This window comes from Eulemur rufifrons, chromosome 21 (genome assembly GCF_041146395.1).
Source record: "Eulemur rufifrons isolate Redbay chromosome 21, OSU_ERuf_1, whole genome shotgun sequence".
Lineage (NCBI taxonomy): Eukaryota > Metazoa > Chordata > Mammalia > Primates > Lemuridae > Eulemur > Eulemur rufifrons.
Genome location: NC_091003.1, coordinates 26,012,920 through 26,025,141, shown reverse-complemented (window position 1 = coordinate 26,025,141; position 12,222 = coordinate 26,012,920). Strand labels below are relative to the sequence as shown.

General features: G+C 54.9%; 1 protein-coding gene across 8 annotated transcripts in view; it reads left to right on the top strand.

Annotated features, from left to right (window-relative positions):
• Positions 1–12,222, top strand: part of ARVCF (ARVCF delta catenin family member) — a 47,625-nt gene that overhangs the window by 3,339 nt on the left and 32,064 nt on the right. For 7 of the 8 annotated variants that reach the window (XR_011236522.1, XM_069496831.1, XM_069496826.1 and 4 more), the window contains exon 2: positions 1,893–1,946. The gene's annotated coding sequence lies outside the window, so the exon portion shown is untranslated. Of the gene's footprint in view, positions 1–1,878; positions 1,947–12,222 lie in introns of those variants that run through there. The other variant, XM_069496827.1, reaches the window with a different exon arrangement.

Genomic DNA, 12,222 nt, shown 5'->3' with positions numbered 1-12,222 from the left:
GGAGCCTGCAGAGCAGCCCTGAGGTGGTGCTCAGAGGAACTTCCCAGGACGAGCACCCCTACACCTCCCCACAATGATCCTATCACCTAGTTCCGCCTCCATATCGCTGTCCCGTCCGTCTGTGCCTCTGTCCATTTGTTGCCTAGGGCTCCCCACAGGCTGGCTGCAGTCACTCTGCCTGTCCCCACCTGCATGATACTGCTGTGACAAAGGCACCTTCAAGACAGAGACCCACACCTCTGGCTGCCCCCACCACCCTGCCCCTGCCCCCGCCTGCCTTCTGGGGAAAGCCCGTGAGGTGGGACTGGATTCTTGTGGCCATGCCTCCCTAGCCAGGTGGGGGATTTTGGGGAGCCCTGGGATTCAGAAGCTGGACCGAGTTTCCCCATCTGTAACGTGGGATATTAGGCTGACCCAAGGCACGTAGTGGGAGTCAGCGAGATGACAGCGCAGAGCCAGCGTGTTGTGAGGCCGCAGCACACGGTGACCCCTGGGGAGAGGCTGGCAGTTATCAGGGCTGGTGAAAAAGTCACGGGTCCTCCGAGGGCCAAAATCTACGTGAACATTTAAGCTAAAAGCAGAGGTGTCCTAGAAACTTCAGGCTCAGAGTAAAAGCTGATACCTGAGCCTCAGGCCTCGGGGTAGGAGCAGTGTCGCCTCTGCCTGGGGACGCCGTGCTGGTGGGCGGCTCGCAGCCAGGCCTGCCCTCCTGGACACACTTGGTCTGTGCACACACACTCGAATGCACGCACACCTGCACCTGGCTCGGGCCCCTGCTGCTTCCTGCCTCTGGCCTTAGAGTCCTCCACCCCTGCAATCCCCCCCCCCACACCTGGCTAGCCCCTCACCCCACGATGAAGGGGCTGTTATGAGGAAGGGAGACCCGCCCTTGGGTCTCCCAAATGGACCACATCAACAGAGGAGGGTTGGGCAGAGGCTTGGAGCCATCCGGAAAATGCCACGGAGCCGAGGGGAGAGAGTCTGGTGACTCGCATCGCCCCGGAGATGGCCTCCCCTCCCAGGCCAGTCCCTCCCTGCCGGCCTGTGCCGTCCTGTTGTTCATTTTTATGACATGAACACTCTGGCAACATCCCGGAGCCTGGATATAATGAGAGGAAATGCATCCCCCACCGGGCCATCAGCCGAGATAGGAAGCCAGGAGGTTCCTTCTCCCCCGGGGGCAGAGCTGTGGCTTTGAGAGGCACAGACACCACCTTGTCCCCTGCTCCAGCCCATAAACTCGGACAGCCTAGGCTCAAGTGCCGGGTCCGTGGGTCCCAGACAAATGGTCACACCTGGCCATGGCTCCAGGGCCAGGAACCTGCCTGCTACCCATCATGCTGGGTCCTGGGCACAGGAAGCTGGCTGCCTCCGTCAGAGCGCCCCAGCATCTGGCTGGCCTCGGGGAGCCTCAGGAGGGGCAGAGGGCCTGTCCCACGGGGCAGGGGCGAGCTCTGGGGCAGCAGGAGCAGAGCTGGGCTGGCAGAGACCCCTTGGAGCTAGACCCCTGCATGGGCCAGTGGGACCCCGGGCCTGGCTGCCCGGGGATCAGGGCCCTTGTTGCTGTGCCACGTATCATGACGAGACACGCCCAGCCTTCTGGAGCAGGGAAGACAGCATTGTCAGTCCGTCACTCCCAGGGATCCCTGTCTGGAAGGGTAGTGGGCAGCGTTAGAAATGCTGGTAGGGAACAGTGCAGCCCGGCGTGGACTGCAGCCCCGGTCACGTGGGGACAAGAAAGTGCACGCGTGTGTGTGGTTATGAGTCGGGAGCACCACAGGACAACCTTGAGGTTACGGATGACAGTGTCCTGCTTGGGTGACAGTGTGGGCCAGTGTTGGCCTTAAGTCAGCTGGGTTGGCCTCACGCTGTACCCTGTGCTCTCCCTGCAGGAGCCTGAGTTGGCAGGATGGGTGTCAGGACGTGCTGATCTCCCCTGAGGACAGGTAAGTGCCCTGGGCTGCGCCTGGGGACGTCCCCTCCCCACACAGGATAGCAGAGTGTCTTGGTGGGCCTTGTGGGTGGGGGATGGCAGGGGTGGACTGTGGCATGGGACAGTGTATGTTCTTGGTCTGCCTTCTGCCTGGCTGGGCCCAGCCCCTGGGCTAGATGGGGTGGGTGTAGGCACAGCAGCCAGGGTTTGACATCTGGCTTCAAGGAGGAGCCTGGGGTAGGGCTGACTGACGAGGCTGCTGGTCAGCATATCTGCTGGGCCTGCTTGTGCCCCACTCAGCGGGGACAGCAGCCACCACAGAGTCTGATACTGGCACAGCCTGCCCAGCCCAGCACTCGGCTCTGGGCGGCTGCTGGCTGCCCTGGGGAGACTGGAGCTGCCGGCCGGGGACGGAGGTGGGCCCCGAGGCCAGGCACACTCGCCCTTGTCTGAGATATTTCAGTTTTGTGGGCCTTCTGGTCTCCGTGCAGCCGCACTGCTCTGCTGTCACGGGCAGGTGACTGGTAACTGAACACGTGTGCTCTGATCACGGCCATGGGCCGAGCGCACTGTGGTGTTTGGGGTTCATCTGTTCATCACGGCCACCAGCTCCGGTGGGACCGAGGTGTGGTGCCCGGAAAGTGTGGCAGGGTGGGAGGCCAAGGGGCCCCTGGGTACCCCCAGGCCCTCTGCAGGGTGGGAGGCTTGCCCTGCTTGCACCCCAGCCTGTCATAGTCTTGCTGTGGTGGCCGCTGTCCAGCAGGTGGGCGATGGCTTAAAAGAGCTGCCCTGGTTGCTCGTCCCACTAGGGTGCTGCCCGTCCCCAGCCTGGCTCACGGCGCCAAGCACCGTCTCTGCGGGAGGCTTGGCCGTGCCCGCCCGCCCTGTGCTTCTTGGCGTAGCGCAGCGTGGGGGTCTGGCCCGTGGGTGCGGTGCTCACGTGCTGGGGAGAAGGTAGTGGCCACAGACCCAGGAGCCTCCAGGCCTCTGGACACCTGTGTGTCCTGTGCTGAGGGCTGCAGGACAGAGGGGAGGGGAGGGTGGCCAGCTGCTCGCCTGTTCCCAGGACCTGGGTGTGGGGAGCTGCCATCCAGGCTGGCCTGGTGGGAGCCAGGGCTGCGCCGCCTGGCCTCGTGGGAGAGCCAGCATCCGGCCACGTAGCCTGCTGCTCAGACCATTTGGCCACACGGGGTCTTCCCGGTGGGGCGAGGAGGCTCAGACGGTGTCCAGGTCTGGCCAGGCCTAGGGACGTAGCATTGCTTGTGGCACAGGTGACACGTCTGGGGACAGAGTGGCTGCCCCACCCCCCTGAACTCCTCATAGGCCACTTCAGGGAGCTCTGGTCAGCCAGGTGCACAGTGACAGCTCTGGGCTGCAGCAGGGTGGCCGGCCAGGCAGGGCTCTGCTGTTGTTTTCTCCTTTCCTGTCCCTCTTTCTCCCTGCAGCTTTTGGTCTTGTCCCTGTTTCTCTGTGGTCTCTCGGCCTCTTTCTCTGCCTCCTCTCTCTCCCGTCTCTGTCCTGCCCGTCTGGAGAGTGGTGATTGGTCATTCATGTCTGCCGTGGGTACTGGAGGGGGGTGGTGGCCTTCATGCTACCTCTGCTCTGGGCCAGGCCCTGTTTCACAGACTGGGCAGCGGAACCTGGGCCCTGGGCTGTGGTCCTGCCCACGTCAGGAGGGAGATGGGTAGGGGGCCTTGGGGCTGAGTCAGGATGGGGGCTGAAAGTCAGCACCCATGTGGCAGCTCAGTCACCTTTGGCCGCTCAGCACCCGCTTGCCAAGCCCCATGCTAGACCCTGAGCACTGCAGCCACATCCGGCCCGCTCTGCCCTTGGGGCGCCCCCAGCCTGACTGAGGAGACACGCACAGACACGGAGGAGCCAGTGGCCAACCGTGGGACCGCGGGTGGGGGTGAACGGCAGCCTTCCCCGAGGGAGCCAGCACCAGGGGTGACTCATGACGACGCCAGGCCCAGTGAGGGGCCAGCGGGGACATGGGTGTCATGCCCTTCACCACCACTGGGCCAGCACCGGTGTCCCCTCTCGGAGACCTGCACCAGCTGGGCCAGTCCATGTCTGCCTGCTGAGGAGCGAGGCTGCGTCTTCTGTGGCCGCCTGGCCCCCACGCCGGGGCCTTGAGGTGTTTCTCCACCACTGATGTGAGTCTTCATGTAGTAAAGATACGAATTCTTCGCTCATCTCTCTGCCTGCAGCACATTTTTCTCAGTCTTTTAGTTTTTGTTTATGACAGTTTTTGACGTTCAGAAATTTTTCATACTTTGTGGTGAAGCCTGTTGGTGTTTTTCCTTATTTAGTTGTTCCGTTGTCGTGTGTGGTCAGCCCTCTTTAGTGTGTAGCCAGGCGGATACGCCCCTGTTCTTTCTTCTTCTGAGTATTTCCACTTTGGTTTCGTACGCTTAGGCTCCACTCCGTCTGCCCTAATCCATTTTGTGCTGCTATGTCAGAATGCCGGAGACTGGGGAGTTCATAAAGAACAGAGATTAATTTCTCACAGTTCTGGAGGCTGGGAAGTCTGAGATCGAGGGGACTCATCCTGTTTAGCGCCGTCCTGCTGCGCCACCCCGTGGGGGAGGACAGAGAGGAAGACAGCACAGGAGAGCGCAGAGGGGAGTGGAACTCGTCCTCCTACCAGGCCTGCTCTGAGATAACGCCCCACTGCCACTCCCACAGCAGCGAGGGCGGAGCCCTGGAGCCCTACTCACTCCTCAAAAGTCCCCCCGTCAGCGTTGTTGCATGAGGATTAAGTTTCCAGCACGTGCACTTTAGGGGACACATTCAAACTATAGCACCATCTAGTATTTATTTGGACATAAACATGAGGCGAGGGTTTAACTTTGTTTTTACAGCTGTGTCTGAACGGCCTGGTGACTAGTGTCTTTGTAACTGGAAGTTGGAAATGTCATGGCATCCTCGCGTCCTCAGGTTTGTGTTGCCCCAGTGAAAAAGCTGAGGTTGGGGCCCCCTCGCCACCGGCCTTTGTTTTCTGAAGCCCGGCTGTCCTGTGTGTGCGTTTCCACGGGAGCGTGTTGGATGGCTCTGTCATTTCCTCCCTGGCACCTCTGTGGCACTCCCCGCAAATTGGCCCCGCCTGGCGCAGGCTGGCCCTCCCTCTGGGGGTGTGGGGCCGCTCTGCTGGCACCTGGCCTTTGCGTGCCAGATGCTGATCAAGGCTGGGGGCACTGCTGGGCCCAAGCCACCCTGCGGCGAGGGGCAGGTCTCCTCACATGGGTTGCATGCACTTTGACATGGGGTGTCCCCACCCAGGCAGCTTTGTCATGCCGACCGGGGGTGAACTTGCCTTGTCCTTGAGGGTCGTGGGTTCTGGCATCCTCATGACCCAAGACAGAGGCACTGCCAGACCAGGGGTTCACACATGTCCTGTTTGTGTCCCAGCCTTGGGGGCTGGTGAGAGGCCTTGGTCGGCTGATCTGGCTGCCATGCAAGCCCTTGCCCTCGTGGTCAGGAGCCTGGTGTGGGCTGGCCAGCCGCCCTTGCCGTGCATGTCCTACCTAGGGTGACGCATGGCTGGTGGTATGGTCCATACATGCTACAGGGTCAGTTGAGGGAGGCCTGTGTCACCAAGGCCACCAGGTGAGGGCTGTCCCAGGCAGTCTCTGCACACCACCTTTGCGAGGCTGTTTGGTGCCTCCTCCTCCCCGTCTCACGAGGCCTGGCCCCAGCCTCATCGCTCAACTCCCCAGAGCACCCCCAGGCCCTGGCTCCCCTCTCTGGCTTCTCCCTGGGTGCCCCTGCTCCTCAGCTGCCCTCAGCCCCTGGCTGTTCACAAGCCTCCTTGGACTCAGGGTGGCTGCAGGGCTGCCCTTCCCCCAGGCCTGGGCACCCCCATTCCAGCCTGAGCCTCAGCGAGTCCTGTGCTGTGGGGACAGCCCTGCAGGAGTGAGGAGTCTAAGGTTGAGGCTTCTCTCTCCTGTGGGGACGTGGGGGGCCTGTGGGGACCTGGGAGCTGGGGATGTTGAGGCCTTCACCTCATGCCTCTCCCCCATCTTTCTGTGTTCACGTGTTGCAGTTGATGAGTCTGGTATTTGGAATATGCCTTTAGTTAAACTTTTTCTTTTCAAAATATTTTCACTCTCCCTGAAATTCTAATTGGGCCATTCACACATCTGAATGTACTTGCTGCCCTCTGCATTTTGCAAGATAATGAGGCTGCAGAGACGGCTGCCAACCCTGTCCTCCGGGGCCTTCCTGCATGCCCTGGAAGGGGGTGCTGGGCCTCCCCAGGGCCCATTCAGGCAGGTCCAGGTCTGGCCACAGCACCGAGCATACAGGTGGGGAAACTGAGGCCTGGGCCACTGGGGAGTCAGGGATGGCATGGGTGCAGGGGTCTGAGCCTGGCAGGGCCCGCCCTTCACAACGCGGCATCTGCCTTCTCAGAGGACCCACCGCCTGCCCCAGGCCTGGAGTCAAGGCCACAGTCTCATGGTGCCAGGGTGATGCCAGGGACCTGCCTCCTGCTCCCCTGGGCTTTCCAGGTGTGGCCGAGAGGCTGAGTGCCTGAGCAGCAGAGGCCAGGTGACTGTGGTGCCATGTCCCCCAATTTTGCCTTTATTTGTTAATAATAAAGCAGCATGTGCGTATTTGTAGAAAATGAAAGAAAAAGTTTGCTAAACGCAGAAAAGGAGGAGAAATAGGAACTCCTGTCTGGCACACGTCCACAGCCAGCACACCTGACCGCTGTCCCCCGGTGTGGTTACGTGTGATGTGCACTGTGATCCTGGCAGCACGCCTGGCATTGCCTGTCACCTCTGCTGTTGTGGCAAAAGCAGGGTGGGCACCTTCCCTCCCACTCGCAGCCTCTCCTCTGACCCACCTGGCTCCTGACCCCCAGGCCTTGCCCTTCCCCAGGCACCTCAACACGCATCCCACTGTGGGCCCAGAGCCTGCTTTTCTGTGTTGGAGCAACTTGGGCTTGGCCTTGAGGTCCTGGGGGGGTGCTGGGGGCAGACCCTTAGTGGAGATGATCAGACACCAGTGAGCCTGGGGGAGCACCCCGAGGGGGCCCCCTACTGCCCTACTCCCCAGAGACAGCCAGGCCCACCTTCCACAGACAGAGCCCACCCAGGGACCTGCCCAGAGGATAGACCCCCCCACTGGGAAGGCAGACAGCCCAGGGAGCCCAGACCCCCCAGCAGACGTGTGTGAAGTGACACCACTCCTGGTTTTGTGCTAAGGGACCTGGGCTGGTCCCCACCGAGCCTGCTGTGGGCGCCGTGCACAGTTCGGGCTGGGACTTCCCCTTCGGCCTCTGCCCCACCACATACCCCGTCATGTGTGCTCCTCACCTCCGGCCTGGTCCCCGTGAGCGTGGGAGGCCTGGTGGTGCCGGTCCCCCCACAGATGATCACCTCCTGGGTGAGGCGCCAGGACCTGCAGCAAGGGGCACAGAGGGGCCCTGGTGGTGAGAGGGGCAGCTGAGCCTCCTGTGCACACGTCTGTAGACACCGCAGCTACGCACTTAGAGGCTCCAGGGCTCTGCTGAGGGATCAGCTGTGCCCTTGGAACATGCCGTGGGCCCCTCAGTCTGCCCACCATGGGTGCGGGTGGGGCTCTGGGGCCCTGTCTAGAAGACCTGGCACAGGGGTGGGGAGGGTTTGGGTGCAGGAGGAAGGAGGGGCAGGGGTGTAGGGCCAGGGAGGTGACAGGGAGATGGGGAATATGGGGGAAGGCCGGTTGCAGGAGGGATCGAGGGTACAAGAAAGAGTGGCAGGAGAGGAGGTGGAGGTGATAGGGGGCAGGGAAGGGAAGGAGGAAGAAGCTCCTGAATATTCTAAGCACCCTGGTCACACACAGCACCTTCTGAGGAGAACTGGCATCACTGGGACAGGGTGGGGGGAGCTGTGGACCCTGGGGTTCCTGGGCCTCCCAGTCAAAGGGCACAGACCCTCCTGCCCAGAGAGGTTGGGGGCTCATTGCCTCCCAGGAAGGTGGCAACCTGTCCAGGGCCCTGAAAGGACAGGCTCATGGCCAGGACCCCCCCGCCCTGGGCCCACCTCCTCTCAGCTGGGGCTCCCCTGCCCACCACAGCCCCAGACCTGGCTGGGGCTAGGGACTTGGGTGAGACCAAGACCAAGACCATCTTCCTCTCTGGACTCAGAGCCTGCGGGAGTGTCTTACACTGGGGAAACTGAGGCTGAACGAGCCCAGCCCTGGGCAAGTATACTTCCCCTTTCCAGTCTTCTAGGTGACATTTCTCTGGCATTTGCAGGGAGCTATTGTTGGTGACAAGACTAATTCAGAATTTGTGTTTGAAGAAATAACTCCAGATGTTTATTTGCCAAACCTGTGAAACAGAGGCATTGGTTAATTTTAAATTAAGCCTTTGTGCTCACACACTTCTGTCTTTACAGAGCCAGGGTCTTCCAGAGGCTCAGTGTTTCTGGGGGTGGGCGTGGGTGGTCCCTGGAATATGGTGCAAGGAAGGAGGCCATCTGTGACTCTGTGACCCAGGCAGACAGCCTTGTGCCCTGGAGCCCTGAGCCGTGAGCCTTCAGGTCCAGCACATAGGCTGGCATGGTCCCCTTGCTCTTGGTGACTTGTCCCAAACCCTGACCCCACCTGTCCTGCTCTGATCACTCAGAGCCTCTGCACCTCCACCAATGGTGACAAGCTCCCAGAGCCACTGTCGCCTTAGTAGGGCAGGAAGAGTGAACCTCAGCTAGACCCTAGGTCTGAGGACAGTGGGTTTGGATGGGGTTAGGAGACTGGGTGGGAGTGGAGCAGTGTCCCCTGTCCCCTCCCTTGCAGCTGGTGAGGCTGCTTCTGCCAGGGCCAGAGCAGCTCCTGCACTGGGCCTTTCCCTTTCCTTCATCAAATATTTATCTGGCTCCACCCACCCTCCCTTTGAGACTCCCCAGTCCCTGGAACACGACCATCCTCACTCTTTGTCTGCATCTACCCTGGACTCTGCAGACTGCTTGGATGGCCCACCCCCTGGTCATTCTATTAATAGAAGTGGAGGTGAGGTGCCCTTACCAAGGCAGCACTCCCTGAGCCTTCTGGAGCCCTGAGGCAATCCTTCTCCTTGACACTTTTTCAGTTTCTCAAAAAAACTGGCTTCAGTGTAGGGTGCAAGCTCTGATTCCAGGGCTGGCCCAGGCGTGGGAGCTGCAGTGCTTTGCTGGCCCAGGTACTTTTCTCTGGTGCTTGTCCTTGCTTCCTTTGTCCAGCAGAAACAACTTGAGCATCTGATATTTGCCAGGTGCTGTGTTGGCTGCCACCCAGCCCTGACCTGTAACCCAGCAGAGGCCCGCATGGTCTCTTTCTCCCCTACTCTGACCTTCAGTTCCAGATGTGACAGCAGGGGAAGGTTTAGATTTCTATAAATCTTCCTTGCCCAGGCAGAGGCCTGAGAGCTGGTGGATTACACCATAGGGAACTTTGCAGTGTTATCCTGAGCTTACAAGTTAATTTTCTTTATCTTCTTTTAGTTCTGTCCCTTCCGAACAATATCTATTAAAAATTCCTCTGTTTCTAGCATGTGCAAGGTAGTTGTACCTTGTGATACAAGTGATAGGTGTAATTTTTGTCCCTTAATTTCCATATTTTGTTAGTCATTTCAATGGGAATTTTGGTTTGGAGACTTTAAGGCTATGAATTTACCTCTGAATACGACTTTGGCTGTAACCTGTACATATTTATGTATGATATGGTAGTATATTTTTTCACTGTTTCTAAATAGTCAACTCTGTATTCTTAAATTTTTATCTTTGATATAGTATTTATTTAAAATGGTGCTATGTAATTTGTGGCCGAGCATGGTGGTTCACATCCATAATCCCAGCACTTTGGAGCACTTTAGGAAACTGAGGTGGGAGGATTGCTTGGGGCCAGGAGTTTGAGACCAGCCTGGACTACCCCTGTCTCTACAAATAAAGAAAAAAAAAAATTAAAGGGTACTTTGCAATTTCTAATATATTGCATCGGGGGTGGCCCTCCCCTTTAATTTTAATTTTTAATTTTGGTAGAATATATGTAACATAAAATTTACCATCTTAACCATTTTTAAGTGTACAGTTCAATAGTGTTAAGTCTGTTCATAGTGCTGTGCAACCAATCTCCAGAACTTTTTCTTCATGCAAAACTGAAACTCTATATGCATTAAACAAATCCCCATTTCCCCATACTCCAGCTGCTTCTACTTTTCTACTTTTTCTTTTTATTATTTGACTACACTAGATACCTTATGTAAATGGAATCTCACAGTATTTGTCTTTTTGTGACTGGCTTATTTCACTTAGCTAATGTCCTTAAGATTCAGCCATGCCGTGGCATGCATGTGTCAGAATTTCCTTCCTGGTTAGGCTGAATAATATTCCATTGTACGTCTGTATCACATTTTGTTTATCCATTCATCCGCCGACGGACACTTGGGTTGCTTTCCTTTTTTGGCTGTTGTGAATGATGCTGTGAACATGGTTGTACAAATATCTCTTTGAGACCCTGATTTCAATTTTTTGGATACATACCCAGAATTTTTGGATTGTAAGACCATCTGGTAATTTTTAATTTTTGAGGAGCTGCCATACTGATTTCCATGGTAGCTGCACCATATTACATTCCCACCAACAGTGTGCAAGGGTTCCAATTTGTCTGTATCCTTGCCAACACTTTTTTTTTTAGAATAGCCATCCTAATGGGTGTAAGGTAATATTTCATTGTGGCTTTGATTTGCACTTCCCTAATGATTAGAAATGTTGACCGTCTTCTCATGTGCTTGTTGGCTATTTGTATATCTTCTTTGGGGAAACGTTTTTTCAACTCCTTTGCCCATTTTTAAATTGTTTTTTTTTTTTTAATTGTTGTTGAGTTTTAGGAGTTCCTTACATATTCTGGATATGAATCTTTTATCAGATATATGGTTTGCAAATCTTTTCTCCCTTTCTGTGCATTGTCTTTTCACTCTATTCTATTGATTGTGTCCTTTGATGAATGTTTTTAATTTTGATGTAGTCTAGTTTATTTTTACTTCTGTTGCCTGTGCTTTTTACTTTTTTCATTTTCTCAGAGGTGGGGATCTCACTGCGTCACCCAGGCTGAAGTGCAGTGATGTCATCATAGCTCACTGCAGCCTCGTAGAGCTCAACTCTTGGGCTCAAGCAATCCTCCCACCTCAGCCTCCCAAGTAGCTGGGATTATAGGTGCACAGCACCACACCTGGCTAAGTGTTACTCGTGCTTTTTGTGTTTATGCAAGGTATCATTGCTGAATCCAGTGTCATGAAGATTTTCCCCTGTATTTTTTTCTAAGAGTTTTATTGTTTTAGGTGTATGTTTAGGTCTTTGATCCACTTTGAATTAATTTTTGTATATGTATAAGACAAGGGTCTGACGTCATTCTTTTGCATGCAGATATCCAGTTCCACCATCATTGTTTGGAAAGACTATGCTTTCCCTATTGAATGGTCTTGGTACCCTTGTTGAAGGCCATTTGATCATATACGTGAGGGTTTATTTCTAGGCTCTGTGTTTTATTCCTCTGGTCTATGTGTCTGTCTTTTTGCTATGATCACATTGTTTTGATTACTGTAGTTTTGTAGTAAGTTTTGAAATCAGGAAGTGTAAGTCCTCCAACTTTCTTCAAGATTGATTTCGCTCTTTGGGCTCCTTCAAGATCAATATGAATCTTATGATAAATTTTTCTATTTCTGCAAAAAATATCATTGGGATGTTGATGGGAATTGCATGGAATTTGTAGATAACTTTGGGTAATATTAGTGTCATTGTAACAGTAGTAAATCTTCCAGTCCGTGAACATGTGATGTCTTTCCATTGATTTAGGTCTTCTTTAATTATAATATTTTGTAGTTTTCAGTGTATAAATCTTACCTTTTTTTAAGCTTAGTGCTATGTAGTTTATTCTTTTTAATGCTGTTATAAATGGAATAGTTTTCTTAATTTCGTTTTTGCATTGCTTATTGTTAGTGTATAGAAATGCAGCTGATTTCTGTGTATTGATTTTACGACCTATAACATTGTTGATTTCACTTTTTAGCCCTAATAGTTTTTTCTTTTTTAATGTATGTGGAATCTTTAGAATTTTCTCTATATAAGATCACGTCATCTGTGAACAAAGATAATTTTACTTCTTCCTTTCCAATTTAGATGCTTTTTTTTTCTTTTTCTTTTTCTTTTTTTCTCCCTGAAACAGTATCTCACTCTGTCGCTCTGGCTAGAGTGCAGTGGTGTCGTCATAGCTCACTGCAGCCTCAAACTCCTGGGCTGAACCAATCCTCCTGCCTTAGCCTCCCGAGT